This window comes from Chiloscyllium plagiosum, chromosome 1, assembly GCF_004010195.1.
Source record: "Chiloscyllium plagiosum isolate BGI_BamShark_2017 chromosome 1, ASM401019v2, whole genome shotgun sequence".
NCBI lineage: Eukaryota > Metazoa > Chordata > Chondrichthyes > Orectolobiformes > Hemiscylliidae > Chiloscyllium > Chiloscyllium plagiosum.
This window is the reverse complement of record NC_057710.1, coordinates 61,309,872-61,333,342: the sequence shown is the minus strand read 5'-3', so window position 1 is coordinate 61,333,342 and position 23,471 is coordinate 61,309,872. Positions and strand designations below refer to the sequence as shown.

At 39.9% G+C, this 23,471-nt stretch overlaps 1 protein-coding gene across 8 annotated transcripts in view; it reads right to left on the bottom strand.

The window, feature by feature from the left end:
- LOC122548946 (protein unc-13 homolog B-like) overlaps positions 1-12,847 on the bottom strand; it is a 643,343-nt gene extending 630,496 nt beyond the window's left edge. For 7 of the 8 annotated variants that reach the window (XM_043687956.1, XM_043687983.1, XM_043687975.1 and 4 more), the window contains exon 1: positions 9,890-10,079. The gene's annotated coding sequence lies outside the window, so the exon portion shown is untranslated. Of the gene's footprint in view, positions 1-9,889; positions 10,080-12,830 lie in introns of those variants that run through there. The other variant, XM_043687965.1, reaches the window with a different exon arrangement.
- Positions 12,848-23,471: the final 10,624 nt, after the last annotated feature.

Here is a 23,471-nt window from a genome sequence, read left to right as displayed (position 1 = left end):
CTTCAGGCTCTCTGCCTTTATTCCTGATGAAGGGCTTTTGCCCGAAACGTCGATTTTGCCTGTCCTCGGATGCTGCCTGAATTGCTGTGCTCTTCCAGCACCACTGATCCAGAATCTGGTTTCCAGCATCTGCAGTCATTGTTTTTACCTATAAAATGATGTGAGCCCAGCACATTTATGCAAAAGAAAAGGCTAAAAGCATTTTCAAAATCTTCAACAAGTGCTAATTTGATGATCCAATAGTGGCTAGTATTCTGCCTGTTTGTCCAATATAGTGTTTATTGCAATTCTTGCATGGTATTTTGTGAATGATGTTAGTTTTGCTTGTCGTCTACATAGGGTCTTTCAAGTTCATTACCTGTTGTTTCAGTGTATTGGTGGGTTTGTGGGCTACCATGATACCAAGGAAACACAGTCTGGCGATTTCTCAGCAACAAACCCAAACAAGCAAACAAAATACATCCAGAAACCTGAGCCACTCTCCCCTACAGCAAAGACAACTCGGGAATGACTGCCAAAAAACCCAGACCCCTTGGTATCATGGTATCCCACAAATCCACCAACCCACTGAAACAGCAGCTAATGAACTTGAAAGACCCTACACAGACAAGGAAAACTAAATGTTATTTACAAAATACCTTGCAAAAACTGTAACAAACACTATATTGGACAAACAGGCAGAAAACTAGCAGAAAACTAGCCACCAGGATACATAAACATCAACTCGCCACAAAAAGACATGACCCACTCTCACTGGTATCCTTACATTCAGATAAGGAAGGACACCACTTCGACTGGGACAACACATGAATCCTAGGATAAGCCAACAGACATGCATGAGAATTCCTGGAAGCATGGCATTCCAAAAACACATTGACTTGGATCCCATTTACCATCCTAGAGGGAAAAAAAAAACAGAAAATGCCATCACCACAGGAAATGCTAACACCAACCCAAGGAAACTCAAACACAAATAGAAAGTGGGCTACACCACACCAGTGCTTCATCCAGAGGCTCACTGAAGAAGATGTTACCTAGTATGGTGATGAAACATCTGAAAAACGAACCTTCCAGCTCAGCGAACACACCTACATCCGCAGAAAGATCCTCTACACAAAACCCTAGCAGCACTATCCAGAAAATAAGCAGCCTGCTTGATTGCAATCATACCCACATACATTCACTCCCTCCATCATAGATTTAGAGAGCACCTTCCAAACCCACAATCATTACTATTCAAGAAAGACAAAAGCAGTAAATACATGGGAATACTCACAACCCTGACTAGGAAATATATCAGCATTCATCATATATCAGCATTCATCAAATAGCATTGGATCAAAAATCCTGGTGACTCACTTCCTAGTAGCATATAGGTATGCCTGAACCAAAACAAACTGCCATGGTTCAACCAAGCAGCACACTTCGAGGGTGGCTAGGGAAATGCAATAAATACTGGCCCAGCCAGCAACACTCAACTTCTGAATGGTATTATTAAAACCTTTCGTTTGTCTATTATTTAGAAGTCTTAAAATGTAATGTCCTGTACAAGTCATTGCAGACAAAAGAAATTCTCAAGTTATTGCGGTCTCTCTGGGATCACAACAGTTCCATTGTAAAATAATCACAGTCAAATGAAATTTCAAAATTGAGAATTGTTAGGAGGAACACTATTTCTAGAAAATTTTTTGTTATTTTTATATTAAAATGACAAATGTTTGCAAAGATAAAGAAACATGTAAAACACTAAGCTGTAATTCTGCTGCTTTTCAATTCAGATGACTTCTGCATAATCCATCCACATTCCAGATAATGGTCCCTTTAAAAACAACTTTTCAATAACATGCTTGAAACCAAAACACTGCGTAGCAACATATGCTTTTGAACCACACCATGCTTAGATGATCATGCCCCACCATTAAAAACTGGCAAAGTACAAGAGGATGCATCAACATTTGAAATAATTAGAAAAAGGCAGAGATCAGAAGTTATTAAATCAAATTTCTCACTTCCAACTTAAGTTCTTGCACATAAAGGCTGAATGATCCAATTTACTGTGCTGAATGCCTCACTCTCAGAAATGGAGCATTCTGATCTATTTCAAGTCTGTTTAATGGTATTATTTGCCTTGTACCCAGTTTATTAAAACTTTTAATCCAATTTTAACCCATTCTTGTCCAGGAAAGCAGAGACAGGGGCCATACTCCTGTCCTACTTGAAAGTCAAAGAAACAAGCTTTCCAGCAAGTCTTATCATGAATTCTAAATAATCAGACTCCAGTATTTTCATTTCCTAGCCAAGACATGGAGACATGGTTGAATGCACCTGCTCAGTCCTAGTTTTGATCAGACTAACTTTGTAAAAATATATGTCAATACAAATTTAATTTAAAACCATGAAACTGGAGGACAATGGAACTACAGTTTTAAAAAGGCCTTTAAAAAGACAACAAAGCACCAATTTAAGAATTTACTTCATTTTGGAGCAGAAGTGGCAAATCCAATAAGATGAACAAGTCATAACAAACATAACCACAGTCCTCAATGGTGTTACGTTCGGATCAGCTGGTCTTAAGTATGATGAATCGCAACCCTGAAATATGCAGCCTGTCACTTATTTGTCTCTTCCAACAGCTAAGCACTTCAACAGCCACCTGGGGCAGTATCTGACAAGATTGAAAACTTACAGCGAAAAGAAACCCAACTGTCATTATCAACCACAGCTGTGATTCCAATCTGGTGTATCTTGAATTATACAGTGTTAAAAGGAAGAACTGAATGCTAAATTTCCATATTTACAAGTTGAGGAAGCTAGAATCTTTTAAGCAAACTTTCTGGAACAGACTTAAAAATCAGTTAGAAACTGCATATATGTATGCCTTCCTGAAACATGAAAAATATAGTTTTGCTCTGTTCAGCAGAGTCCATCAAGAGACAGCATTTAAAATTTTTCATATAAAATGCACAACGTAAGCTTAAAAATACCACAAAAATTTAAGTGGCCAAAATTTTATAACTGACTTAATTTAGCTATTAGTCTTCAGAGTAAAAAACATTTTTTTTTTAAAAAGAACATACTGTTAGGTCGGACACTAATTGTTTACATTCCTAAATGTAGCCTAATACTGGTACACTAATGGATGTATATTTTAATAACACAATTACTGAACTCCTTAATGAGACCAGTTCCACCTCCTGAAAGTATACTCCTTTCTCATTATGGCTCAAAAAATTGAATTACCATCATCATGTTAACAGTATTTTGTGTGTTATTCAATCAGCAGATTCTACAAAATAAAGAAATCACAGAATCACATCATGGAAGCCATTCAACTCACTAAGCCTGCTCTTTCAAAGTACTATTCAATTCATTTTATTCCACCACCATGTCTCATAATTTGGTGGCAGATGGTCCAACAGCAAGTGTCTTTTCCCAAGACGACGTACTCAGCAGTAAGGTGGTAATCACTCAAATGTCTGCCAAGCAGAGCGGATTGTCATTTGAATGCCTAAACACACAGTTCTACTCAGAACACAGTGACAAGAGGAGACTCCCAGGTGGTCTGCAAAAAGAGTTTTGAATGTTCTCAAAAAGGAGCCTATGAAGGGATCAAGCAGCTCTGTCAACTCTTGGGAGACACTGGTCTTGTATTAAAATAAGGAAGCTTTATTCAGAAATGATTTGGAGATGCTGGTGTTGGACTGGGGTGTACAAAGTTAAAAATCACACAACACCAGGTTATAGTCCAACAGATTTAATTGGAAGCATACTAGCTTTCGGAGCGATGCTCCTTCATCAGGTGACAATTTTTAACTTTATTCAGGAAACTTAACTTGAGAAGCCAGGGACAGTGCACAAAGCTCTAAGTCAACTACCCATTCACCCAACAGTTCAAACACTTCCTGGGGCAACACAGTGGCTCAGTGGTTAGCACTGCTGCCTCAAAGCGCCAGGGATCTGGGTTCAATGTCCACCTCAGGTTATTGTCTGTGTGGTATTTACACATTCTCATTGTGTCTGCAAGGGTTTCCTCCGGGTGCTCTGGTTTCCTTCCACGATCCAAAAAAAAAACGTGCTGGTCAGGTGAATTTACCATAGTGTTAGGCGTATTAGTCAGGAGTAAATATAGGGTAGGGGAATGGGGGGTCAGGGTGGGTTACTCTTTGGAGGGTTGGTGTGGACCTGTTGGGCTGAAGGGCCTGTTTCCACACTATAGGGAACAAAACCTAACCTCATGCCCCATGGTTTGAAAGAGTTTTCTATTACACATTGGTGGTCAGGGATCTTATAGTGCAGTGGAGTCAAGAATCCTAGGTTCAAGTCCCATCTGCTCCAGAAGTACATAATAACATCATATGATTCAAAAATATCTAACACATACTGGGAGGGCACATGTGGCATAATCAAAAATGTTCCTACCTCTTGGTCAGAAGCCCTGTGTTTAATTCTAAACATATGCTGAGATGATCAGCTATCTTAAAACCAAAAGAGAAAATGGATCATCTTGGAACCCAAGGGACTACCTAAGAAGGCTGATAAAGGCACCTGTCATAACGGAAAGACAAACTCTGTATAATTTCTTTTTTTTTTAAGATTCTCTACAGTGTGGAAACAGGCCCCTCGGTCCAACCAGTGCACACCGATCCTCCAAAGAGTAACCCACCCAGACCCATTTCACTCTGACTAATGCACCTAACATTATGGGCAATTTAGCATTCACCTGGCCTGCACATCTTTGGTCCATGGGAGGAAACCGGAGCACCTGGAGGAAACCCACGCAGACACCGGGAGAATGTGCAAACTCCACACAGATAGTCAACTGAGGCTGGAATTGAACCTGGGATCCTGGTGCTGCGAGGCAGCAATGCTAACCACTGAGCCATCGTGTGTTTTATTGTTTCAAATGAATGTGGATGTTTCTGGTTAGGATGACATTTAATTGCCCAATTGCCATCAAGAAGGTAGTCGTAAACTAACAACTTTCATCATCTTGAACTACTGTAGTCCTTGGACTAGATTCAGAGTACAATTAGCAAGGGAGTTCCAGAAATTTGACCCAACAACAGTGAAGAAACAGCAATATAATTTCACATCAGGATGGAATGACTTGGCAGGGAACCTGCAGGTTGTGGTGCTCCCATGCATCTTCTGTCCGTTTTTCTTGGTGATACAAATCACAGGTTAGAAGTTGCAGTCAAAGGAGTCTTGGTGAGTTCCTCTAGTGGATATTCTAAGTGGTACACAATCCTGCCAGTGATGAAGGGTGTGGATGTTGGAGGTGGTCGATGGTGGATGGGAACCAAACAAGACAATATATCCCATATGGTCAATCTTCAGTGCTGTTAGTGTTGTGCCTATACAAATGGGAAGCATTCCATCATATTCCTGAAATTCCTTGTTATAATAGACAGGCACTGAGAACCTGGAGTTGAGTGACTTGCTGCAGGATGCCTAGCATGTAGCTTACTCTGGTAGCCACGTTATTTATATGGCTAGTTCTGAAGGCCAGTATTTCTAATTTATTGTTATTTTAAATTAACAGAAATGAGAGAAGAGCTGCTCTTAAACCAGGAATTGCAAGGATTACTGCATGGTTTGAAGGCAAATATCGAGCAACTTTCAAATCCATGACCTCTACTACCAAGAAAGACAAAAGCAGAAAATGCACAACCGATGGGTTCCCTTCCGAGTCACATGCAATCCTGATTTGAACGCAAGTGCTTGGTTATCGATTCAGTAAACACTGTTTGCGCAGCTTACTTCACAACAATGGTTGTAGACAAACTGGAGCTGAAGAGTTCTGCACAAATCGAGCTTTGTATGACAAGTAGCAAATTGGGTTTGCGGGCTTTTGAGCAGTTACCAATAGCCAAAGGCAACAATCTGATTGGTTCTCAGCTTCAGTCTGCGAACAAGATACAGCAAAGCCTTCAGACCACCTGTCATGGGGTTCTTCTTTCTCTGCAGACAATATCACTTTAAAACCATAGAAAATCAATTTATTTCTCCTTCAGTCATTGTTACAAGCTGTGACTTTTAGTCAATAAATCAGATATCTTTTAACAGTGACCCAAACAACTTGCTCATCATGCAACGCATCCAGAAAAAGGAAGAACCTGAAGCAGCAGTGTGGTTATCACAGGAATTACCTTGTGAACAGGAACCATTGAAACGTTTTCCCAATTTCTTCCTTCTGTCCATACACAGGTTTATTTGTGTGTGTGTGTGTGTGTGTGTATATATATATATATATATATATATATATATATAAATAATGAGGAGTTCATAAGTGAAACTAGTGTTTTAATTACTAGAAAATTATATCTAAGAACTCATAGTTATTTACTGGTTGCTAGAGTCTAGTTACTTGTGGAAATAGGGTTTTTTTAAGTAGAAAAAGCTGGTCAGTGTTTAAACCTCAGTTAAATTAGGAATTTTTAAAAACAACTTTTTGGAACCTTTTACTTTTGTGAAGACTCCAGAAAGGAGACTTAATTTCCAGTGTGCTGCCCCAGTCGGGCACAACATAGTCCAGTTCAGTTTTTCAATAATGTTGATAGTTAGGATTCAGCAATGGTGATGCCATTGAAGGAGGAGAAAGTGAGGATTGCAGATGCTGGAGATCAGAGCTGAAAATGTGTTGCTAGAAAAGCGCAGCAAGTCAGGCAGCATCCAAGGAGCAGGAGAATCGACGTTTCAGGCATGAGCCCTTCTTCAGGAAGCTGTCTTCCTCCCTCTACAAGGATTTCAGCGAGTCCCTCTCTCACTGCACACCCCAGGTCATCTCCTCTGCCCAGAAGCTTTTCAGCCATGGATGCCATTGAAGGTCAAGTGACAATGGTTAGATAGTTTCTTGTTGGAGATGGTCATTGCCTGCACTTGTGGCACAAATGTTACCGACAATGTGGCAGGCCAATCTTGGACATTGTCCAAATCTTGCTGTATATGGATATGGTCTGCTTCAAAATCGAAGTCGACACGAATGCTGCTGAACACTCATGATGTTCTTATAATGAAGCCAAGCTTGTTGGTGGACAGCTGAAGGTGGTTGGGTGTGGGACACTACCTTGATGAACTTCTACAGAGCTGTCCTGCAGCTGAGATGACTGACCTCCAACAAGCTTAACCACCTTCTTTTGTGCTAGATAGGACTCCAGTCAATAGACTTTTCTCCAATTCCCAGTTACTCCTGTTTTGCTAGAGCTCCTTGATGGCGTATTCAGTTAAATACAGCCTTAATGACAAAGATAGTCACTCTTACATCTGGAGTTCAGCTCTTTTGTCCATGTTTGCACCAAGGTTAGGAGCTGAGAGGCCCTTGAAAAACCCAGTCAGTTGCAGGCAATTCCTTTGCAAAGGCCACTTAACCTTTTGATGATACCTTCCTTCAGTTAACTGAAGATGTTGATGTGGACTGATGGAGCAGTTGGGCTAGGTTGGGTTGAATCTGTCCTGCTTTTTGTGTACAAGACACATCTGGGCAATTTCCCAGATGTCAGTGTTGTAGAAGCACTGGAACAACTTGGCTAGGGGTGCACTTAGTTCTGATACACAGTCTCAAATATTATTCAAAAGCAGAAATTGCTTGCAAAACTCAGCAGCTCAAGTGAAGAATCAGACTCAAAACATTATCTCTGCTTTCTCCCCACAGGTGCGGTACCTGGAGTTGCCAGCAATCTGTTTTTGTTTCAGATCTCCATCATCCACACAGTGCTTTGTTTTATTTATTGCAAATATTATTGCCAGAATGTTGGCAGAATCCACAGCTTTTGCAGTACCTAGTGTCTTCATTTATTTTTTGATATCACATGGCATCAATGGTTGATAACTGGAATCTGTCCTCTGCTTAAAAGCAAAGTATTGGAGATGCTGGAAATCTGAAATTAAAACAAAAATTGATGGGGAAAGCTCAGGATATCTGAAGAGTCATTTCTGAATGTTTTCTCTTTCCACAGATCCTGCCAAACCCCCTGAGTTTCTTCAGTACTTTGCTTATAATTCAGTGCTCTGCTTTTCAGCCTTTCACTCCAAGAGCCAGCCATGCCTTTCTTCCACTAGATATCTCACTTTGTAGTTCAGTGGTTTAACTACAAAGCTTGGGAATGAAAGAACAAATCATCTAGGTTGTTACACATGTGATGAAAAATCCCCGTCACACAGCAGTTCAGCTGTAGGTAAACTATTCTTTCAGTGCTACAGTTCTTGACAATGACACAACTTGTGTGTTCCAACTACATTTTCTTAGGTCCAAGGGTAGCTCACGGGAGAATAGAAGAATGCAAAGATGTAACAATACTGCTCGTCAGTTGAGCAGAACAGAAAATCTCGATAACTCATTCATGATCACAAGGTGAAATTAAATTTCTGACATATAGAACACCTTAGGGCAAAACAATATCTATCAAAATTGTATTCAGTAAAACATCATTTCCGCATTTTCGGAAATGTTTAACTGTTTCGTCGAATTGAGAATTTATAGGTGTAATTAAACGGCAAGTTCCAGACATGACAATCGGAAGACATGGCAATGCGATATTGTCACTTAACAGGTGGAAAGTGAAGCACCGCATATGGCCCAAGATGAAAATCAGTGGTTTATTTTCTTCCTCATGCCTTTTCCGGTTCCCAATGAATCCCACGATACTGAACAGTACAGATATGCAAAGACTTAATGATTTTGTATTGCTGTAAAATCCAATTAAAAAAGGGATGATACTAAAATCTTTGCACATTTTAACTACGGTAATGAAATAAGAACTACAGTAAAATAAAGCATTTAACAGGTTAGAGAGCGACGTTCCTAAAGCCTTGGACGCATCGGGTTCCATATTCGTCTTTACTCTGAACAAATCAGCATTAGCAATAATAAGTCTGGTTTGTGCGGGTAAAATGACAATTGCACTTACATTCAGTCACCGCGTCTTAAAAAAATAAAACAATACTAAGTTTCTTCATACGTCCAACATTTATTAAACGACCAAAACAAAGCGAACAAAAGCAAACTAAAACCGTTCTGCCCAGCCAAGCTCAGCGGCCAAAGGCATACCCTCTATTACCTTTTAGTTACTGTAAAAAAAAGTTTTCGACTAATAGCACAAATCATAAGTCAGAGTGGAAAGAAATATACTGATTTAAAGTCTGTTCAACCTTTTGTGTTTAAGTGAGGCTTCCAATCATAAAAGTCTTGACTGGATCTCACTTCATCTAGAAAAGCTCACGTGTACATCAAACGGACGACACCCTTCAATTTATGCTGCAAACGTTGAAAGCTTATCCCATCCGCTTATCTGCTGCAGTAGCTGCCTTCCAAGAGGAAGCTTTAGATCAATTACCATAGAAACGGACTTGATCATCACCCATCCTGTTTCAATGATAGGAGATAACATTCTAGCATATACACTCAGATGAGATCCAAAGACTAGTATTTAAATCCTGGACTGATTCTTCTGGTTAAAGATTTCAGATCGGGAAAGTAACTTATACAATCTGCGAAACGAAAAGTTTTATTCACTACCACAGTTTGAAATATAAACCAGTAGCTTGATCGAAAAATTCCCAACACGCAGTCGAAACGGGGTGGAAGATGAGATTAGGGAAAAGGTAGATCCTGCCGCAGAAACAGCTACACTTCAGACACACCTGTTAGATTGATTACATTTAAATCAAATTCAAAATAAAAAGAAACAAGTGTTGGATGCGACAGCAACAAGTCGATTGACTTGTTCAAAAAGAGGGGCGACAAACACTTTCAGTCCAACGACTGCCATGGGTTACGTGGAGCAGGCGAGCCGATGCCAGGAAGACATCAGGGTGGGTACCACCCAATTTGTGCCCCAGGCCTCTCCACCCCAATCACCCACCCCCTAACACACCCCTTAGCAACACTCACCTCTCACACAAAGTAGAGACATAGTGCACCAAAGTCCTCCTCAACGCCGAGCACCCAGGCTGAAAACAACAAAAACGTTTTTTTTTATTGATGGAGTGGAAGCACTCGCTGTCCGCCCATCGTCGCCCGTACCATCTCGAAGTAACTATGTGTGTGTCGGCGCGATGGATGACAGCTCATCGCCATGTTGACGAACCTCTTGATTCCACAAGCGGAAATAGAGGGGCGGGGCAAAGGGTGGGTTTTCGCCGCTCCAACTAATGGTGAAGCGCTCCATCCTAGAGGTTAGCCAATAAGAAAGGGACGCGGGCGGGGAATGGGCGGGGCCGCCGGGGCCGTTCAGCGCGTGATCGAGCTTTGTCAGGTGAGTGACGTCAATTGGAACTCAGCGCCGTTCCTGGGGCCAACGTTTCGCATTCCAGGTAAACGTTCAGCCCCTTCTTCATTTCCGGACACCATATCCTGCAAAGCTTGGCACTCAATTTCTCAAGGAATTGCAGTAACATTAAGTTAACTGCATGATCGTGCAACTAGACCTCAGTTGGTCTTTCTCTGGTTGGTAGTAATGATTGTACAACGAGATGTCCAGGGTTTTTAAATCTACACAGTTCGTCGCGGTATGCTTTGAAATATACAATTGCCACTTTTCATATTTTTAAGGGAACTGAGCATTTCCAGCTTTCGATAATTGGACTGAGGTGGAATTCCTCTTTCTGTTCGACGAAATCAAAATAAATTCACCAAATTAACCGCATCGATAGTTATTCGGTGTAGAATAGTCAGTTACTTAAGGGTATTTTTTTTTAATTGGCCGTATAACCAAATGAATCATAAACTGGATTTTTCACACATCACAAAATTAAATTTAGATAATTGAATTAGAAATACTCAAAGTGCATCTGACATAATCTGTAGAAGCCCCTCCAACCTCCAGCAGATAAACTCAAGGCTAATCGAGATGTCAAGTGCATATATGGCACAGATGTATAATTTCCCATATAAATATGTTGATGTTAGTTCCATATTACAGCATAACGAATAAAAACTTCCTGAGAGACCAACTTTGTTAGTACAATATAAATAAATGCCAGCTTCCCATCACGTTTTCTTTAAACATAGTGCTTTGAAATCAAACATATATATGTTTGAAATTCTTACATGTTTGAAATACCATTAATGGATTGGAGATTCATCATTGGGATTAAACACAAATTAGCTATAAAGACGTTGCGATGAAAGGTCGTCGACCTGATTCGTTAACTCTAGCAATTCCTAAACAGATGCTGCGTGATTTGCAGAATAATTTCAACGTTTTTTCACATTTCCACCACGCAGTACTTTCCTGTTGCTGTAACCATCGGCAGGATGACACTGAATCATGATGTGACGCACCAGGCTCACATACCCTTTAAAAACCACCCAGAAACTGCAATACTTTTCTGTCAACTTATTCACAAAGTAGCCACAGAATCAGTTGGACTACGGTGAAAATATGTGAGGATAATAAATGAATATGCAATCTGCTTTTTAATTTCAATTTTTGACCGAATGTCAGTGATGCTTCTAAACAAAGATTAATTGGTGCAGGTGAGGTTTGGCTTTTGATGCTTTCGATAGTTCCTGTTAGAAATTTTTAATCAACCTATGCAGACATATTCGTGACACAGCTCCAGAACAGGTATAGGACTTGACCCCAGGACTTCTGACGCATATGTGGGGGCACTACCACTGCACCATAAACCCCCTAAATGGTTCCTTATACTTTAGCTATTTTTATAAATTTCACACTTGGTGAATGGCTGAAATTATAGATAAATTGAATAAGGCCTAATTGGCAGATACTCAGTACAGTATTCGTATCTTGTCAGTTTATGATCTTTTATACTTGTTAATAATTGAATACAAGTATTATCCGCTCGTAATTTAGCTGTTCCTGTCTGTTAAGGGAGAATGAGCATTTATTAGCATATTTACTTCTTTGTAGATAACGATAACCATTCAAATGAACCATCTTTAGTTAACATGGATTGTAGGTTCGATAATTATACAGTTAAGATAAATAACCTTTTCTCTCATTTACATGCATCTATATGATGTTATAGTCTCTGCCAGATATGGTGGACGCCATTTGAAGAATCATATTGTAACAAAACTCCGAACGTTTTTAGGGTGAATATCAGATTTTATTCATAAATACGGTAAAAAAAAAAGTGATATTTCTCAAAGATCGCCTCATTCTTTCCCACTCTTCTGCATAAATTTAGAATTGATTCTGTGGACCATGTAATCTACGATCAGTTTCTTGTTAGATTAAACAAGTAAAATGGAAACAGTAACATTTCAGTGTATCTTCAGAAATATGCAGATTTTTAAAATCTAAATTAGTTTGAAATTCAAAATCATGTTAATAAGTCTTGGTAATCGTATTGTAGTCTTGATATAAAACCGAGGCTGAAGAGCGCGACAGTCACGGTGGAAGTCAGCTCAGATGCGCATTTTTCGAGATTTTCCTTTTAAGAGACTACTCTGTTATATTAACACGAAAATACTCATGGCAGCAGTAACTATTTGTTTAAAACCCGCTCATAACAAAGGGCAGAATGTTTATACCACATTGAAGTTTTGTGCACATTAGATGGAAAACACTGCCACCTTGCTGCGCATAGGAGATGCGTTTTATTCATTTCGAATACTAAACTTTTTCTTTCAAAGTGTGCAATTCCCCAGAACTTCTCCACGACACGCAGAAAAAATAACCACTACCTACACTGCGAACAACATTGTCATAGTTGTGCTGAGATTGCTGCATTAGGCAAAGCGCTAGCTCGGATACACAGGGTCTTCGGTTTTACATCAGGAACCCTTTGCTATGTGTTCATCATAGTTAGCTGCTCCTTAATATTAGGTGTAATAATTTACATTACATCACACTGTCACTTACATTGCCAGAGAGGAAGCAAGGTGGTGGAATATATTTGCATGCACGTGGACTTGGTTCGTGCACTCACACCGTGGTTGTGGACGAAAATATTCATGGTGCCTCGTCCTGTTAGCAACCTGCTTGGACTGATCTTGACTGGATATGACAGGGCTAAATAGTAATTTATTCCGCAGAGGGAGGTAATCATTTGACTAGATCAGTTTCTACTCATACCGAAGAGGGAAATTTGGCCAAAAAGGAACAGCAATGGAGTAAAAAAATGAAAGAAAGCAATTGTTAAAGGTGTTACAAAATCTGAGGCCAGACGAGTCTAGAAAGTTCCTCTGAATGTGTTTCACACAGGAGGGAAAGCTCAGGCACTTGCAGCATTGAGAGTGCATATGCTGTGTGTTACGTGGGCTAGAGTTGTCTAATTGGCTTAATGGTTATGGCTGAGGCAGAAGAAGAAGTCGGCCTCATGTCTGATTATAACACTACATACAGAACTGAAGCCTATCTTCAATACTTCAAATGCTGAAAGTTTGAAATAAAAGCAGTGTCTGCAGGAAGTACTGAGCAGGTCAGACAGTCAATGTGGAGTCAGGAACAAGTTGATGATATTTCATCAAACTTGGGAAAAGTTAGCGGTGTAATACAATTTGAGTAAGGCATGGGTCGGCTGGGAAGATCTCTGACTGGATGGAAGACAGTGGAGATTGAATAATAAAAATGTTAGTTTTACAGTTCAAAGAGTTTAAAGCTGACATTCTGCTATCTGAAAGCAAAAGTTAGAAAATCATTACAAAAGGAAAACAAAATGATGCAACAGAATTTACAGTCTAAAATTATTGAATTCAATGTTGAGTCTGAAAGCCTGTAAAGTACTTAGTGAAACATGAGATGCTGCTTCTCAAACTCACATGCAGCTTCACTGAAACAATGCAGAAGGTGACAGGAAACAATGACAGAGATGTCAGTGTAACAACAAGGTGCAGAATTAAAATGACAGACCACAGGGAAGCTAGAATGATGCTTGAGGACTTTTTCAGATACATTGCCACAAAGCAGTCACCTAATCTGTTTGATCACTCCACCAAAGAGGAGACCACATGCGGAACAGAAAAGCAGTAAATTGAAAGAAGTAAATGTAAATTGTTGTTTTACCTGGAAGGAGTGCTGGGGCCTTGGACAGTGAGGAAGAAGAAGCTAAATTGATGTATTTACATCTCCTGTCTCTACATAAAAATGTGTCCTAGGAAAAAGATGGCTGTGTGATTGAGGAATGCACCACAGTATCGTGGAAGGAGCATCCCTTTGAACTGCTGAAAAGGGAGAAAGTGAGGACTGCAGATGGTGGAGATCAGAGTCAAAAGGTGTGGTGCTGGAAAAGCACAGCCAGTCAGGCAGCATCCAAGGAGCAAGAGAGTCATATTTCAAACATAACCTCTTCATCCCAATGAAGAGCTTATGCTCGAAACGTTTACTCTCCTGCTCCTCGGATACTGCCTGACCTGCTGAAAGGGGAGGGAAGTGGATGACATTTTTTGGTTGCCTCACACTGGAGGTAGTGGAATTAATGGGAAATAATCAGTTTAATACAGAGGCAAGAATATGAGGGAAATGGATGGCCTAATACCTTAACATGTTTAGTGGGGAAAATGCTTGAATCTGTAATCAAGGAAGAATTAGTAAGATATCAAGTAGAAATTATCCCATTGGGCAGACACAGCATGGGTTCATGAAAGACAGGTCATGTTTAAGTAATTTACTGGAATTCTTTGAGGACATGACAAGCTCGGTGGACACTGGAAAACCAGTGGATATGGTGTATCTGGATTTCCAAAAGGCATTTGACAAGGTACTGCACAAAAGGTGCTACATAATTTAAAGATGCATGGCGTTACAGGTAATGAACAAAAGATTGGTTAACTAACAGAAAGCAAAGAGTGGGGAAAACTGGGTGTTTCTCTGGTTAGCAAGCAGTGGCTTGTGGTGTGCCTCAGGGCTCAGTGTTGTGACTGCAACTGTTTACAAAATACATAGATGATTTAGAGTTGGGAACCAAGTGTAGCATGTCAAAGTTTGTAGATGACACTAAAATGAGTGGTAGAGCAAAGTGTGCAGAGGACACTGAAAGTCCGTAGATACAGATAGGTTAAATGAGTGGGCAATGGTCTGGCAGATGGAGTACAATGTGAGAGAATGTGAGGACATACATTTTGTTAGGAATGACAGCAAAATAGGCTGGTGAAAAACTGCAGCATGCGGCTGTGCAGAGGGTCCTCAGTGTCCCTGTGCATGAATCACAAAATGTTGATCTGCACGTACAGCAGGTAATTAAGAGGGTAAATGGAATATTGTCCTTCATTGCAAGAGAGGTGGAGTTTAAAAACAGGGAGACTATGCTGCAGCCGTATAAGGTGCTAATGAGACTACGCCTAGAATAGTGTGTACAGTTGAGACCACACCTTGAGTACTGTGAACAGCTTTGGTCTTCGTTCTTGAGAAAGGATATACTGGCACTGTAGGGGGTGCAGGAGAGGTTCACTAGATTGATTCTGGAATTGAGAAGGTTGCCTCACGAGGAGAGATTGAGTAAACTGGGACTGTACTCAGTAGAATTTAGAAGAACAGGGGTATCTTATAGAAAAATATAAAATTATGAAGGGAATAGATAGGATAGAAGCAGGGAGGTTGTTTCCACTGGCAGGAGAAACTAGAACTAGGAGGTATAACCTCAAAGTAAGGGAGAGCACGTTTAGGATTGATTCGAAAAGTGTGGTACTGGAAAAGCACAGCAGGTCAGGCAACATCCAAGGAGCAGGAGAATCAACATTTCGGGCATAAGCCCTTCATCAGGAATGTCAAGATTGAGTTGAGGAGGAACGTCTTCACCCAAAGGGTTGTGAATCTGTGGAATTCCTTGCCCCGTGAAGCTGTTGAGGCTACCTCATTGAATGTTTTTTCAGGCAAAGATAATTTTTGAACAGTAAGGGAATTAAGGGTTATGATGAGTGGGCGGGGAAGTGGAGATGTGTCCACAAAAAGATTAGCCATGATCTTATTGAATGGTAGGACAAATTCGATAGGCCAGATAGTCTACTCCTGCTCCTATTTCTTATGTGAGGAAGAAGGGTTCTGGGAGAGCGAGGAAGGGATGAAACCCTGTTAAGGACCCTGTCAACCTCTGTTGAGACAAAACAAACACATCTAGAAACACTGGAATGGAATGTATCATCATATGTGATGGATATAGAGGAACAGGGAGAATGGAATAGAATCCTTACAGGGTTGACTTTCAGAGATGTGTAGTTGAGATAACAGTGGGAGTCAGTGGGCTAATAATGCATATTAGTCACCAACATATTACCAGAAATGGAGAAAGAGAACTCGAAGAAAGAGTCAGATGTAAAACTAAAAGAAGAGAGGAAATTAATGAAATTCTGATGGAAAGTCGTAAATTGAAAGATTAATTCCCTTTCTCTCTCCACAGCCACTGCCTGATTTGTTTAATGTTTCCAACATTTTCTAGTTTTTAAAACAAGATTATGACAGGTTTGGGTAAGGTAAACAAGAATCCCCACAGTGTGGAAACAGGCCATTTGGCCCAACAAGTCCACACTCACCCTCCAAAAACTATCCCACCCAAATCCATCCCCCTACTCTATAACCCCATATTTCCCTGACTAATGCACATAACTAACACATCCTTGAACACTATGGGCAATTTAGCATGGACAATTCACCTAACCTTCTCACCTTTGACCGTAGGAGGAATTTGGAATAAACCACACAGACTCAGGGAGAATGTGTAAACTCCCTTCCCACCACCTCATTCCAGCCAAGGCTGGAATCGAACCTGGGTTCCTTGTGCTGTGAGGCAGCAGTGCTAACCATTGAACCACTGTGCTGCCCTCAAAAATCTATTCCTTTTTGATGATGATTGTTCAAGGATTAGGAGAAACAGATTTAAGGTTTTTGGAAATAAACACAGAAATAGAGGATTGATTGGATTGCAGAGAGTCATCAATATAGTGGAGGAAATGGTGGGGAATGGTGCCACTGTAACTGCAGTGTAACCCTCTCACCTCCATCCAATGTCCCAAAGGATCCTTCCACATCCGGTTGAGATTTTCCTGCACACCCAAACACCTCATCTACTGTGTCCTTTGCTCTCGAAGTAGTCTCCTCTACATTCTACCAACTCACAGAACCTTTCAGGGAACATTTCTGGGATACACGCAGCAAACAACCCCACCGTCCTGTGGCCGACCACTTCAACTCCTCCTCCTACTCCACCAAGGATATGCAAGTCCTGGGCCTCCTCCATCGCCAAATCCAAGCCACCCGATGCCTGGATGAAGAACGCCTCATCTTCCACCTTGGAACTCTCCAACCTCATGTCATCAACGCTGATTTCCCCAGTTTCCCCATCTCCCTTCCCACCACCTCATCCCAGATTCAACCCTCCAACTTGGCACCGCCTTCTTGAACTGTCCTATCTGTTCATCTTTCTTCTCACCTATCTTCTCCACCGTCTACTCCAACCTATCACCATTACACCCCCGCTTGCATTTACCTATCGCTTTTCCAGCTACATTCCCTCAGCCCCACCCCCACCCTTCTACTGGTCTCTCAGACCCCTTCCCCCCACCGCCCACACACCCCTAACATTCTCGATGAAGGGCTTATGCATGAAATGTCGATTGTCCTGCTCCTCAGATGCTGCTTCACCTGCTGTGCTTTTCCAGTGCCACACATTTTGACTCTTGAGAGTTTGAGCCAACACATCTGGCCTGAGACTAGCACTAACTCTTCACTCGAAGATAACTTTGTTCATTATATGTCCTCCCCTTCTCAGGAACATCAGTCTACACAGCCATCCTATTCCAAGGACTTCACAGAACTTCCCCATTCAAAATCAAAAGAGAAACTAAGCATCTCTCTCTCCCAGCTAGAAGTGTTTACCTTAAAACCAAGTTCCAGAACTCTCCACAAAACCTTGAGGTCCCATTATTTAGTTTGTTTGATCTCAAGCAATCTAAACTAAAACAACTGTTTAAAAGAAATCATCATGACTATGGAAATGCTTAGAAGTCAATTATTAATTTCAGGCACACAGAAAAGTCTTGGGTTACTGGCTCAAAAACCAGAAACTCGAAGTCACAGCAAAAAAGCATTAAAAGTCATATATATAAGTCATACAGTTTTCACCTCACCAGAAACTTGTATAATGCCAATGTAACTTGCCACTTATCAGCCCAATCCTGAATGTTGGCCACTTCTTGTTGCATATTGATGACCTATTTAAGTATTCGAGGACTCACAAATGATGCTGAATGTTATGCATTGATCAGTGAACATTCTCATTTCTAATCTTATTTGGAGGGAAGGTCTTGATGAAACAACCATTTTTGACACATTGTAGACCCCCAAACAAATTAAAAAACAACTGAAAGAGCAGAGCTGTGACAGAGACTCTCTTGAATTAGATAATATTCTTAATCATTCGTTTATTTTTATACTTAAAGTCTCAGCAATTTTTAAATAAAAATAGAAATGTAAACTTGTATATTGTATATAATTGTAGCATAAATAACAGCATTATGTGAAATATTTAAATTAAAAATGTTATATTTTGTTTAGTGAAGTAAACACTGAATTAAAAGACAATCAATTGCAGAAATATTTAAATGAAGCATAAAAGTACAAATGTTGTATAAATTTGTACCAAAAACTTCAGTTTTGTGAACAGTGGAATATGATTCACTGAGAAAATTACACTTCACATGACTCACATTGTATGTAAGAACCTTACGATGCCTGTTAATCCTGCTTGCAAAACAAAAAAAAAAGTAGAGCATTAAATAATTTTATTCGTGTTGCTCAGAGAGAATACTGAAAAGGATGTAAGTGGCCATTTAAACCTAGACTGCTGGACATAGGATCAAATATTCAAAAGTGGATTAACACTCAAGGCCTTCTTGTATGACAGTAGTATGTATGGTTTTTCAAGCAAAGTTTATTTTCCTTCATCTAATAAGAGGATGTAAGTGTTGCTGCCAAGGCCAGCATTCGTTAGCCAGCCAAAATTGCTTTTGATCAGGTGCTGAGTAGGAGCTGCTACATAACAATTATTGATGACATCTTCCATCACTTTTCTGATGAACAAAAGTATATTGTGGGGTAGTAATTGGCTTATTTGGATTTTTCATGCATTTTGTGGACAGGATCCACCTGGACAGACAATTTCCCACATTACTACATAAATGCCAATGTTGTGGCTGTACTGGAACAACTTGGCCAGGGATGGAGCTGTTCCTGGAGCATGTCATCAATATTTTTGGTGAAATGTTGTCAAGTCTTTAGCTTTTGCAGTATTGATGCTTTCAGCCGTTTCTCCCTATCCTGTGGAGTGAAACAAATTGATGGAAACATCTATGATGTCGGGGTGCTAAGGAGACTGAAATGGATCAGTCACTTGGCATTTCTGATTGAAGATGAATGCAAACACTTTCGCCTTTTTTGCAGTGATGTGTTGATCACCCATTATTAAAAACAGGGATATTTGTAAAGCTTCTTCTCCAATGAGCTTAATGTCCACCACCATTCTTGAATGAAAGTGGCAGGATTACAGAGGTTAGAACTGATCTACTAGTTGTGGGATTGCTTAGCTTTATTTATGTTATTTGCTTGTGCTGTTCAGCATTCAAGTAGTGATATGTTGTAGTTGCTCCAGGTTGACATCTTATTCCTAGGTAAATCTTGTGCTGCTCCTGACATGCTCTTCTACACTCTTCATTGAATCAAGGTTGTTTGCAAGGCTTAAAGGGAATTGTAGATTGGGAGAATGCCAGACTATGAGTTTACAGCTTGTGTATGAATACAGTATTGATAGTGCTGATATGCCAGAACATCTCTCGGGTCCCTAGTTTTGAGTTGCTAGCTCTGTTTAAATTCTATGCCATTTAACACAGTGGTGTCACACAACTCAATGGAGGATATCTTGTGTGAAGACAGGACTTTCTGTCTGCAAGAACTGTGTGGTTGTTAATCCTACCATTTGTTATTGACAGATGCATCTATGACAAGGAGATTGGTGAGAACAAGGTCAAATAGGTTCTTCTCTCTCTTGTTGCAGTCTAACAGCAATGTCCTTTTGGACTCAGCTACTCCCCCAACCCCCCATTTCCCCCACCCCCCTTTGTGGCAGTGTTATCGAGCCACTCTTGGTGATGGATATTGAAGTCTACTAGCCTTTGTATCCTGTGCTCTTGCCACCCTCTGTGCATCTTCCAATTAATGTTCCTCATAGAGGAATACTAATTTGTCAGCAGAGCGGCTGCATTAGTAATCAACAGAAAGTCTACTTGCCCATGTTTGACTTGTTGAGTCAATATGACCTCATTCATTCTCGAATCAATGTTGATGAATCCCCCAGGCCATTTATCTCCCACTATATATCAAAGCCACCATTTGTGTGCAGAATCTATCCAGGAATAATGATGGTGTCTGGAACTTTGTTTCTAAGGTTTGATTCTCTGAGTATGGCTATCCTATGCTGTCGCTTGACTACATTGTGGGATAATTTCCTAATTTTGACACAAGACTCCAGATGTTAGTAACAAGGATTGAGCAGAGTGTGTCATTGTCATTTCTAGTGAAAAGGTCAATTCAAACCAGTCTGTCCAGTTTCATTCTTTTTCTCAGTACTTCTCAGCAGTTCTTGTATACTATATGGCTTGCTAGGACATTTTGGAGGGCATTGAAGAGACACCCATAATGGCATTGGTCAGGAGTCATGTAAGCACAACTGGTTTCCTTCTGTAATGGCATTAGTAAACAGATGGGTTTTCACAATAATCAACAATGATGTAACGATCACCATTAATAAAAAGAAGTTTTAATTGCAGATTCATTAGTAGATTCAAATTCCACCATGTGCCAGGGTGGGATTCAAAACCGTGTTCACTGAACATTAACCTGGGCTTCTGGACTGTTAATGACATTATAACTGCACCAGCACCTCCAGTTAGTGGAGCTAGTGTCATAGAGATTTACAGTAAAAGGGCTTTTGTTCCAATGAATCCACACCAGTTGAAAATAAGCATCTAACTATTCTAATCTCACATTCCAGAACTTGGCTCATAGCCTTGTATGCCTTGTTATCGCAAGTATATATTTAAATATTGTTTAACTGTTATGAGGTTTTCTGCATGTACCACCCTGCCAGGCACTGAGTTCAAGATTCTCACGATCCTCTGGGTGTAAACATTTTTCCTCACATCTTCTCTAAACCTTCTGCCCCTTATCTTAAATTTGATCATTACTCCCTCCATCAAAGGGAAGAAATTCTTCCTGTCTGCCCTATCTATGTCCCTCATAATTTTATACATCTCAATCATGTCAATTCTCAACCTCCTCTGCTACAAGGAAAACAAGCCCAGTTTGTCCAATCTCTATTCATAACTGAAATTCTCTCACCCAGACAACAACCTAGTAAGTCTCCTCTGCACCCTTTCCAGTGCCATTATACCCATCCTATAATGTGGATTCCAGAGCAAAGCACAATATTCCAGCTATGTCCTAACCAACGTTCCAGCAGAACCTCCCTGCTCTTTAACAGTAAGCCTCAGCTAATAAAGGCAAGTATCCCACATGCACTCTTAACCATTTTATTCATACACACTAAGGTCCCTTTGATCCTCTATGCTTCTCAGGGCCCTATCATTCATTGTGGATGTCCTTGCCCTATTTGTGCATCACCTTACATTTATTCGCATTGTATTTGCCACTGATCAGCTCAGATTTCTAGCCTGTTTATGGTCTTCTGTGATCTAAGGCTATCTTCATCAATATTTACCACTCCATCAATTTTTGTGTCATTTCTGAACTTACTGATCAACTATCCACATTCAAATCTAAATCATTTATATAAACAAAAAACAGCAATGACTCCACACTGACCCCTGTAGGATCCCACTGGACACAGATCCCAATTAGAAAAACCCCTCAACCATTATCATTTGCGTTCAGCCACTCAGCAATTGTGGATCCAATTTGCCAAATTTCTTTGTATCTCATGGGGTCTTTCCTATCAATGTCCCATGTGGAACCTTATCAAAAGCTTTGCTAAAGTTCAAGTAGGCTATATAAAAAGCATTGCTGTCATCAACATACCTGGTTATTTCTTCGAAAACTTCAATTGAGCTCGATAAACCTGGAATTATAATCAGAGGAAATACATGTTCAGGTGGATTCTTAGAAACATTTTGCACACTATTTAGCAGATTTATTTGGAATTCATTGAAATTTCATGCTTTGATGGTTGAAATTCTGAATGCGTTTCAGACCTCTCTGGCTTATGCAAGAGTAGTAGACCAGTGACAACTTATAACTTGTCACTTTCATGCCATTTCCAAGATCATTGTTTGCTGTTCAGGAAAAAAGAAACTCAACAATTCTCAATATTTTATTGATCAGCAAAACGACAAAACATTTCAGAAAAAAAACAAATAATTTATTAGATTTTGGAAACAAGATATCTATTTATTTGTTATTAGGCACAAGATAGCAGTGAGTATTATACCATGTAATGTACAACCAATGCAATAATCACTAGCTATTTAAAAAAAATGACCCCAGTGCATGTGAGAGTTTTTATTGTTGTACTTATGAACGGCCAAAATATCAAATAAATAATCTCATTCCCTTCCTATCAGCATCTTTATGGCCACACTATGGTGATTTGGTCATAATGCTTTCATACATGATTAGCAAAACAGTTACTAAAACACATCAACCCCATGCACACTCTCATCCAGTTTTAGAATTAACAATGGATGGTAACCCTATACTTAATTCCCCCAGATAATGAAACAACAAAACCAGTATGGTGTCAAACTGCCATAACGGAGAAAAGAAAAACACAGTAATAATCTTGTTCAAAATGGAAAAGATTTGTTAATATTTGACATTTAGAATTCCAAATGGTTTGGAATGAGTAATGCAGCCATAATATTGTAAACAAGTCAAATCCAATGGTCCTGGTGAGAAAATAATACAATTTTTATCGGGATAAAAAGCAGATTAAATGTGCTGTGGACAATTCTTCATGGGCGAGAGTTGTGACGCATGAAAAATTCTGCCATTTGTGTTAAATCTAAATTGATCAATTTGTGTGTAATCAGTGCTAAAAATATTTTTCAGAGATCACACTTTCCATACATCATACTGTACATTTTCTGCAACACCTTATTTATCCTCCACTGGATTTAATTTCACCACTAGTGCTGTACTGTTTGTACTTATCTGATTAAAAAGTCATATATGTGATTGTGATTTACAACTGTTTCAACCATTTCAGAGTGCCTGATTTTAGGCTGATCTTGAATCTTAGCAGATTCAGATTCAAGATGAAATGCCTGTTGACAAATAAGGTACTGGCAAAATGGATCAGCACAGATGGAGGCTTGGGAATAGGTGGCGTGTAAAGTGATATGGATCATAATATAAAAGCAGAGTAACAGGAGAAGCTTATTTAGCCACTCTAGCCTGTTTTGCCATTCAGTGAGATAATGATTGATTTGTGACCTCAATCATTTTACACATCTTTGGCCAATATCACATGGTATCTTTATTAACAAAACATAGAAAATAGGA